Genomic DNA, 10,402 nt, shown 5'->3' on the forward strand with positions numbered 1-10,402 from the left:
CGAGATCGTTGAGATTTGCAATCTTGCGTCCCAAAACCGCGTTCAACAAATCGTCCGGAGCGTGTGGATGAAGCACTTACGTTCTCACGAGAAATTTATCAGAGAAAAAAAAATCTTGAACCTGTCTTTCCCAACGTTTATCGCGACCTGTGCCATGTGCATTTCGTCGTTATTCCATTTGTTTTGCCGTCTTCGTTTGTTCCTTCGGCACATTTTTTTTTTTTTTTACTTTTTATCGCGCGCAAAAAATGAACTCGACACTAGAGACATACCGCGAGAACAAAATTGCAAAAAAAAAAAAATCTTAAAAATTTAAATAAGTGACGCGTCAATATTCGGAATCCGGAAAATTTATTGACACATTTATAACGAATTCTCGCGCGATGAGGAAATAATTTTATTATTTTTAACATCCTCGTTTAGAAATAGAAAATAAACGTAGGCAAATAAAATCTCGAGATATATATCCTGAAGTTAACGTGAAATCTATATATGCGCTTATTTACATACGTGTGTCGCTTGGATATATTTCGCGTGATTTCAGAATTATGTATAAAAACGTGTCGCGCGCGTTGCATTCGCGTTGTTGAGGAGGTTTCGTGTGAATATTTCGCATTTATTACCGGTTAACACGAGACACACAGATTGCAGTTTAGCTGCTCTTACATCACATTGTGAATGACGTGCACCCCGGCGTGTGTGTGTCGGCGACAAAATCCGCGTCTCTTGTCTCGTTTTTTAAATCTCAAGACATAAATCCCGGTTCAAGGAACGTAACACCGCACCTTTCTCGCGCACGCAAAGAGAAAGAAAAAAAAAGAAAAAAAAAAAGTATCAATTGAATTGCTGATGCGGAAAAATGCAAAACTTAATCATATATAAGAAATTATTATTTTTAACTCAAACGTACGTAAAATGAGTATAGTCGGAAACTATTTTAATTTAAGATTGTGCTTAAAGATTTTTTTTGTTTCACGCGCCCGCGATTCTATTTTCCGCTTCTTCGCGCATGCAATTTCAATATAATTGTTATAGAAATTAGAATTTTGCAACGGGAATGGATGGGAACCGAATGATATCAGAGCGATTGTGATTCCGTACCTTAGTTGCCGGATAAATATTAATTTTTTTTATTATTATCTAATTTAAATATCAATTTTGTTCTATATTAAGAATATAATAACTCTATAAAAAATATCGTTTTTTATATTAAAATACATATATATATATATATACAACTGATGATGTAAAACTGTGATATGTTAACGGTTACACTTTGTCCTCCATTTACGAGCGGAAGGGCCCACATTCACCGCGGGGGATAATCACACCCTGAAATAATCGCGCTGTATGATATCGACTTCATCTTTATGTTGGAGCACGAAAACGATTAATATGTCCAACAGTTGAACACGCAGCACACTGCACAAGTAACCCTTTAATTTTAACGTGAATTATATTGTTTGTTCTTATTAGAGATATCCCTTTACCTACTTTATATTTACTTAACATATAATCTACGTAGTGCCACGTCAAAATATTTTATTCGCGTTGTGCGAATTTTTTTTCGAATAAAAATACTTCAATACACAAAATCCGCGACGAATTAGTTAAATATATCAACATAGAATGCGATAGATATTTTTTTATTTCCATCTTCACAAATGTTTTTCAGCAAAAACTATTTTTGACAAAGTCTCTTTAAAAACAAAAAAAAACGAAGCGTATTGCGACAGCGCAAAATTGAAAACCCAAAAAAGATGATGCATAATGAGAAAGAATCTTGTATGTGTGTGTGTGTGTGTGTGTGCCTGGGGCGCGGCGCGCGGGTGTAGTCAAGGTTTGAATATTCGGGCTGAGCGCTTCGTGGGAGATCGCTATCGTTTTCGCGCGCGCAATGAGAATCCGAGCTCCCCTCGTGCGTGCGTGCGAGCGACGGGGACTTTCGCGGCGCGGCGATTGGCCGTACTGCGGCTCAATGTCATGCCTCAAGGTAAACTATCGATGACGTCAGTGTACGTCACTTAACAAGTGGGAGTGGGTGCATAGATGTCGGCAGCCGCGGTAGCTCTCACGAATCGCCCTCGGTATCTGTGGAAGCCCGTGCCGTCGCTTCGACGCGATAATGCCGCGCGTTTCGTAGCGATATGTAGTGCCGAGTGTGTGCGGTAGCAGCAGTGGCGTCGACCGACTCGTCGCACCGCACGTGTTTTCGTTTGTGCATGGAAAATCACCGAAATCAGTTCGCGCATGCCCGACCGCCGATGACGTCACGAAAATTGTGCTTTTGATCAAACGAGCGGCTCTCGTGGTGTGTCTTTTTCTATACATCTCTCTCTCTCTCTCTCTTTCTTTCTCTCTCTGCTCTCTTCTCACTCTCTTCCGTCTCACTCGCTCCATCTCTCTCTCTCTCTCTCTCTCCGTCTCTATCTGCGTATCTTATTTTTCCCTCCCGTTTTCCCTTCGCCCGTCGCGCGATCTTTCTCCCTCTTTTCTCTTTCTCTGTGTCACACTCCCTCTCCCTTTCTCTCCTTCGGTCCTTCTCTCTTTTTTTTTTTTTTTTTCATTGGACTGTACAATAATGTTGCTGTGCAAAATCAAATAACTGCCGTGGCACGCGAGGCACGACGGGGGAAATTCGTGTGTGGGAGCAGCTGGACCGTCGTCGGCGAAAACCTGTGAGTACAGCGAATCGTTTCTCACCGTCTGCCTGTTTACTTTTTCAAAAGTTTATCCGTCAGAGCGGTCTGTCGGACATGGCCTTCGGTAGTTGCGCGCATACGCGCGCGCGCACACACACACACACACATACGCGCGCCGTTAAACGCACACGTGTACGCGCGAGCAGTATGAAAAAAAAAAAAAAAAAAGGAGAACGTATGTGCGGCGCAACTTGTGCACGCACACGCGTGCACATCACGTCATCATTCCGCTCCTCGGATTTCGGTGGACCGAGACAGAGTGAGAGATTCGAACGAGAGAGAGGGAGAGAGAGAGAGAGAGAGTGTGTGTGTGAGTGAGCGAGTGAGAGAGAACGCGAAAAGGAATTTCTTTTCTCCCCTTCCCATTTCTTCTCTTCACCCTGCGCGAAGGTCGAGCGACTCGAGGATGCAGCGGGATGCGTCGTCGTGGCGTGTCGTCGCGAAATTTATTGATTCTCCTCCCAGCGCTCGATGACTTTTCGATCGATAGGAAGGGAGGAGGAGAAGGAGGAAAGGGAGGGAGAGAGGGAAATGACGGCACATACTCCGATGATTCCGTGAGCGCGATACCGCGCGGTTGTCAGATTAAACCGGTAAAGGTCCATGCCACTTTAGAGAAACGTGTTGGTACGGTCTATACCGTAGATCCCAAGAGAGAGAGAGAGAGAGAGAGAGAAAGAGAGAGACGAACGCACGTCGACGTAGCAAACTGCACACAAATTAGGGATGAGATAGAGTGACAGACGGGATTCTCTTCTTCGGACGTCTTACGTGTCACGGGAGTTGGGAATTCGATACGCTCCAATGCGAGATTGTTCGCTCCCTTCAATTGTTGTAACATAAGCGAGCGCTAACGAAACGCGCTGTAAACTCCCGTGCCAGTCGTATAATGTCACGTGTGAGAAAAAATTCGACGATGGAAAAAACATTTAATGCTTGGAAGATTCGATTTTTTTTTTTTTTCTTTTTTTTTTGACAAGACAGCAAAGATACTGCTGTTCGTCACTGTGTTTGTTGCCGCGTGTACCAATGATTAATAATCGTTTAATAATTATTCCCTCGATGGCATTCGTCAGCGCTGTAATTACGCAATAATTTAACATACAGATCGGTAATAACTTCGATATATTTATGCGGTTTCTCGGAATATTTATTTTTCAGCGTATAAAGTGTGTATTTTTATTATTTAAACAACTTTTTTTTTTAAGCTCGTTTCGTAACGTGGTTTTTTTTATTTTATATTGAAAACTGATTCATATACATATATATATGTATATATAAAAGCTTATGCGTACGTATAATATAATTTTCTTAACGTATTTGTTTTGTTATTCGGTATATATATATATATATATTCACAGCAACATTATTGTACAGTCCGGTATATATATATATATCCGGTATATATATATATATATATCGAACTGTACAATAATGTTGCTGTGAATATATATATATCAAATATATATATATATATATATATCTATATACCGGTATATATATATATCTATATACCGGTATATATATATATATACCGAATATATATATATATATAGTATATTATACGCATAAGCTTTTCGCAACACGTTGACCTCACGGTGCTCACGGATTATACATATGGTCTGTAAGAAAAATCGATGGTCAGAAAATTATAGAACATTCCGGAAATATTTGAGTTTATTTTTTTTCCGGTTCTAGTCCCTTCGTCGAACTGGATTGCATTGTCGAAAAAAAACTACCTTAACTAGGTCTTTTATTTCGGTTCGACTGTGGCCCTTGATCGGTCAGTGGCAAACCATCGAATGTGCTGCCGAGAGTTTTATAAATAAAGTGTCTTTTTTTTTGTCAGTGATTCAACTTGAAACCATAGAGTTTTTTTACGCTCGCAAAAATCGAATTTGTGTCAAAGGACTCGTGCGACGTACAGGACAAAGGTATTATCAGCATGTAACCTACCTATCTTTTTTTCTCTCTCTTTCTCTCGCTCTTTTTGCGAGACTAAAAGATATTATTTCTCCGTCTCGTCGGATTTATTTTATGATTCTTATATTGTCGTATAGTGGCGCATCATTAATTATACCGCGGATTTACGCCGATCGATCGGCGGTGCGGTTGCAAATGACGCATGAAAATGTTCAATGGAAAATCAAAACAACACGTTTGCAAAGTTACATGTTGTTTGTTACACAAGGACATTTTCGCAGAGAGTTATGTTTATATTACACAATGTGTGTTATAGTGTACGAGGAAATGTGTTCGCGACGGTGAAAATTATCGTTGCAAATTTGCATGTATTAAGCTGATAAAAAAGCGCGCAGCGTGACGTCTTTGAGATATTGAACCCCTATCGTGTGGACTCGTGGTGTGTGTCTTGTTAAACATTAGAAAATGTACGCGATGTGATAGTTCTTTGCACACAACGCGTGCTCGTGCTGTTACGTACCGCCATCTGCGGTGCGGATTGACCTTGTCTTCGGCAAAACCGCGACCGATAATGCAGAAGTCTGCGCGACATCGTCGATATTATTTTTTTCAGGTATATTTTATTTAAAAAAAAATAACAACGATTGGATTTGATGGATTTTATAGGAAAAAATTAACTAATATCGCGACAATCAATTTATATTAAATGCACGTTGCAAAATTGAAAGAGTTACACGTGTGTAATTAATGTGTACGTGTGCGCGCGTGTAAATGTGTGTGTGCGCACGGTAAAAAATTGATTATTTAATTTTACATATATATATATATATATATATATATATATATATATATATTAGAGTAGTTTTATATATTAATATTTTTATTATTATTATATATACATATGTATTATTTTTTAATATTACTGTGTGAGGTAATTTTCAATGAGACAAGGTAATCACATTCGCTCTGAATAAACAGAACGTCATTACTTTTTGATAACAACATCAGTTGTTTTGTTGTAAAATCGAGTTGATGAATTGGCGCAGGTAACGTTCTCCGGTTTGCTCGCCGTAAGATACACCCCCTTACACGTAGCTCTTTTAATTACGTTAGCGAAAACACATTTTACCTCCATTTGCCGGAAAATCTAATTATTCAATACTCGACGTTGTGAAAACACACAGTCGAACCCCTCTCCGTTATTCGCTTCCGTATTTTATTGACAAAATTTCTCTCTCGTTCCCTATTCATTGGGAAAGAAGAAAGCACACCAATAGATGATAGGGGAACTTCCGGTCCCGAGTTGTCGAGAATAGAAGGGTAGCAAGATTGATCTTATAACTATATCTCTTTTCTCGGAATCGAGAAATCGTGTATCATCGAGAAAAGTTCGCGAAAAGTTCAAACGTGCAACCGTCTTCTAATATAATAAATTTTCCACACGGAACACCGAATTACAACATAATGTGCACACTTCACGCGGTGCTCTTCTAATTTGCATCGGATAGTATTTCATATTCATCATATATACATATATATACGCTCTTTAGCGTTTTTTTTACCGCAAGAAACGCTAAAAAATAAAACAGTTTGTCAACCGCGGCGCGAGTGCACGTTCGTATGCGAATTATTTTTCTCCGCCGAATGACGTGTGGGAAAAGTTGCGGTGTGTAAAAAACGCGCCAAGTCGTTTCTTGTCCATTGTGACGCGCGCGCGCGAGTTTCGGTATCTCGCCTCTCATCGCGTAAGGAGGAGCCGGTTTATCACGTCAGAGATCTCAAAGACCTCGCTGGAAACCTAGACCTACGCAACGCGCAACAATAATAATATGCGAGATACACCGCCGCACGCGGCCTCCCGCGTAACCCCCGCGTCGCAGCCTCACAAAGCGCTGCTGCGGTCGCAAGTGTCGCATCTCGTGGCTATGCAAATCCACAGAAATCCACGCACGATGACCCGAAACGCTGACACTCGGCGGCACAACGATTTGCAGTCGGTTTAGCGGGCGGAGAAACAGAAAGAGGAAGAGAAATATATCTTCGAACTTCTCTCGCACACACGGCCGAGAGAGTCCACATATTCGGCGATGCGCCGTCTTTATAGCGTGTGCGCGCATTGAATTTCTAATCATCGGAAAGATTTGAGAGACTTCTTCACGATCTGGTAAAATGTCTTGTTTACCTCGGTATATCGCGTATCTCCGAGAGGTTACTAGGTCCGGAATATATTGAACGAAATGTAGTAGAAAAAAAAAAAAAAAAAAAATAGCTAGTATAAGACGAGGCGTAATGACTCGTGTGAATAAAAATGAAGCGAAGACACTTGCTGTACAAAAATAGATTCTCTTGCTTTCATTACTACATTTTGTGTTTTTTTTACGTGCTTATCTAAAATGATTGTTGCTAAAGTGGCAACAATCATTCTCATTCGAATGGTACATTTTTATACGTATTTATTTATTTATTTTTTTTAATTTTATATAAGTTATATAATTTATATAATTATATAATTATATAAGTATATAATTTTCTCTCTCTTTTACACACTCACACAAATGTCTTTTGTTTATATTGTTGTTAACTGGACCCAATAACTATAATGTAATATACAACAAATATTCTTTTCTTTTTATAAACAAACCAAAACTTCTGTAATAAAAGTTATTTATTTGTGTACATATTTTATACGTATATTTTATATATTTAAGTATATAATTTCAAGAGACGAGAGATAATTTGATTACATAAAATAATATCGGAGAAAAAGTTATATTTCGTTGATTTATATTCGTTTTTAGATAACACGTCAGTTTTTCAAGAAAATTTGTGTATCATTTTAAACTAAATTTGTTTTTTTGTATTTAATGGAACCGAAAAAAACTTCAACGGATCAAAGTGTGTTATCACACCGGATAGAGTTGCTCGGCAGGTACTCGATGATAAAAAAGCGCATGCCAACTAAAACGCACAAAGTCCATATTTGATTACACGACAATTCTTGACGCGCAACACTGTGTGTTGTGTTTAGATCTCAAGCGATTACGGAATGATATTTTTGCATATATCGCATGAGTTAACGCATAAAGACGTTAAATTACACACTACAAGTTGTTTTTCTCTTGTCAATGATCGTTGAATTCTGGCTTTATTTGAATGCATAAAGCGCGTAATCGCATAAATATATGTAGCAATTAAAATGTAAAAGTGTTAAATGTTTTCGATAAAGGTTTTCTTGTGTGATCAAATTAGCAATACAAACTGCGCGTAAGAATATGCGCGCGATAATGCATTAATATAATCGCAAAAAAAAAACAAACAGTTCAGAAGTAGCATTTAATAAAACACGTAGTGTGTTATTATTTTTATCACTTACAGTTAAAAGAAAAAATGCAATATTATACGAACAGTTGGTAAGAAAAAGACGACTCTCGTTTACATTTTTATGATCAATAGGAAATTATATGTTATGACTTTTTTTTTGTGTTATAGCACGTGTCTTAATTTTGTTTAAATTATATCGTCGCATTATATTTTTTAATAGATAGAAAAATCGACGAAAAATCAGCCGTGACTTACGCGTCGATTTCCAAATCATATTTTTTTTGTTTTTTTTTTATCTCACTTTGTTAGTACGTCGCGTCGCGCGCGTCGTCATCGACAAATAACGCGTTTTTTTTACAAAAGCGCCGTCTTGTTGTCAGTATTACGTAAGAAGCGGCTTTTTATTATCGCGATATGTGATATTTTTTATTTTTTTTTTTTTCGTCTACCGGCTCTCGTCTTCTCTCCCGTGCTATCTCTTTTGTATATAAAATTTCTTATCTCATTTCTCTCTCGTTTTTTCCCCGCTCTCGTCTCGGTGTTTATATGCGCAAAAAGCTTTTTCAAACATCGCCTCCTTTCTAACAAAGCGAAGCGAGTAGTGCGCGATAAGAAATATATCTGCGTTACATTGGTTTTCCTATTCTTCGGTCGTTGATTGTCAGCATTGATGTCAGGCTACGTGCGCGCGCGCGCGCGCGTGTGTATTTCTGAAGTGACGTCAGTGTGTTGTGACTGTAACAGGATTCAATATTAAACTTGATTTTCGCATACATTACGCGCTTCAATACAACTTTGATGCAAGGTGCGTTATTGCGTGCTCGCTAGAGTTAAAAGAGCGCGCGCGCGTGTGTGTTACATATGAAAAAATAATGCACAACACAAGAGCACGTCTTGTTTACACGTATGAAAGATACATCATTTTTTTTTTTCTTTTTTTTTTTCATTTTGTTTTCCTTTTTGTGTTTGCACGGGCGATTAGATCTGCTGTACATTGATATGTGTGTTTAATGGGGAACAAAACAAAAAAAAAAAAAAAAAAAAAAAAACGCGAGAGCACAGGAATGGAAACGTAAAATTACGCATTTCATCAATGGCGCAAAGATATCGATCGATCGATATCTCGTCTCTCTCTCTCTCTCTGTTTACCTGTTTACCGAGCGCGCGCGAAAACACAATCAATTGCTATACACAAGAGAGATGCCGCGATACCCGCCGGTAAACCAACTAACGTAACGACGGCTACTGCACAGTCGATTGCGTTACGCAAGGTAGCAGCTACGAGAGATTACAGTCCCACTATATTCTCCGCAAACGGATGCGACGACTGCCGCAACCGGATAATAAAAACGCGGAAGAGTTATGACTCCGCGCGTGAGACAACCGATGTAGATTTTTTTTTTTTTTTTTTCTCATACTCGACGTGCATCGAACGACACGGCGAAACTGCGAGATGTTTTCTGTCATTTTCTCGAAGAGATTCTGATAAAAATTTTGACAATTTTGCGGAAACTTTATATAATTCTTCCGTCTCTCCGATTTGTCAAAAGTCCACTATCTCGTGAATAAACGCGAAATTAAAAATCTCGTTTCGCGCTTCTCTCGCTTCTTCTTCTTCTTTTTCGAGCATCGCCGTTCAATTATTCAAGACGGTCGCTCGAAAACGTAAAATCGATCTCTCTCGACTGCATTTTTTGGACCCGCGTCGAACCCACTACCGATCTTCGGAACTTTCCAACTAAACGCCATCGTGCGCGCACGCTATATTAATACGACCCCGTTAAAGTCCGAGGCGGTATTGTATCATTGATGCTTTAAAAAAGTTCGATGCTTTAACGCGCCACGACGCTCGGTACAAATTCACGTGCGGGTTAGAAGTCACCGCGCGCGCGCGCGCGCGACAAAAAACTCCAACGACGAAATTATCCGCGGACATTTTTGGAAATCGCGCACCGTACGTATATATATCTTTTACAAGAGGGACCTCGTTTCTACACGCGCGCATATGTATGTGTCTCTTTTTATCTCTTTCTCTCTCTCTCTCTCGCCCGCGCGCCCGAAAAAGCTCGTGGGTTCATAAAAATTCCACGAGAAGAGAGAAAGAAACTTCGCGCTCTGTATACATACGTCTATCGCGCGCGATCGATTTCTCGTCGACGATGACGAAGAATCGGGGATTGGCGAAACGCGGTTTGCCATCGATCATTTTCCCGCGGGTATCGGGAATTCAATTTTGTTTACGTCAGATGTTTTGAGAGTGTTATTACGCGAGCGCCCGGTGAGATATGCCCGCGAAAAAATGCTTGCCACTGTCAAGCGAGATTTTTTTTTCTTTTTTTTTTTTAAACCAACACTTGTATACGTACACAGTAAAAAATTGTGCGTCAAAATGTAGAACTTTTCTTGTGTTACGACGTTTTGATTATTACTTCAATGTAAAATTAACATAATACTGA

The 10,402-nt window shown here is 39.3% G+C and overlaps 1 protein-coding gene across 1 annotated transcript in view; it reads left to right on the forward strand.

Annotated features, from left to right (window-relative positions):
- The first annotated feature begins 2,038 nt into the window (after nucleotides 1–2,038).
- The window catches only part of LOC109856585 (myocyte-specific enhancer factor 2), a 67,453-nt gene continuing 59,089 nt past the window's right edge, over nucleotides 2,039–10,402 (forward strand). Inside the window, exon 1 of the mRNA XM_020432025.1 lies at nucleotides 2,039–2,678. The gene's annotated coding sequence lies outside the window, so the exon portion shown is untranslated. The remainder of the gene's footprint in view (nucleotides 2,679–10,402) is intronic.

This window comes from Pseudomyrmex gracilis, unplaced genomic scaffold (assembly GCF_002006095.1).
Source record: "Pseudomyrmex gracilis isolate BER0280 unplaced genomic scaffold, ASM200609v1 scaffold_125, whole genome shotgun sequence".
NCBI lineage: Eukaryota > Metazoa > Arthropoda > Insecta > Hymenoptera > Formicidae > Pseudomyrmex > Pseudomyrmex gracilis.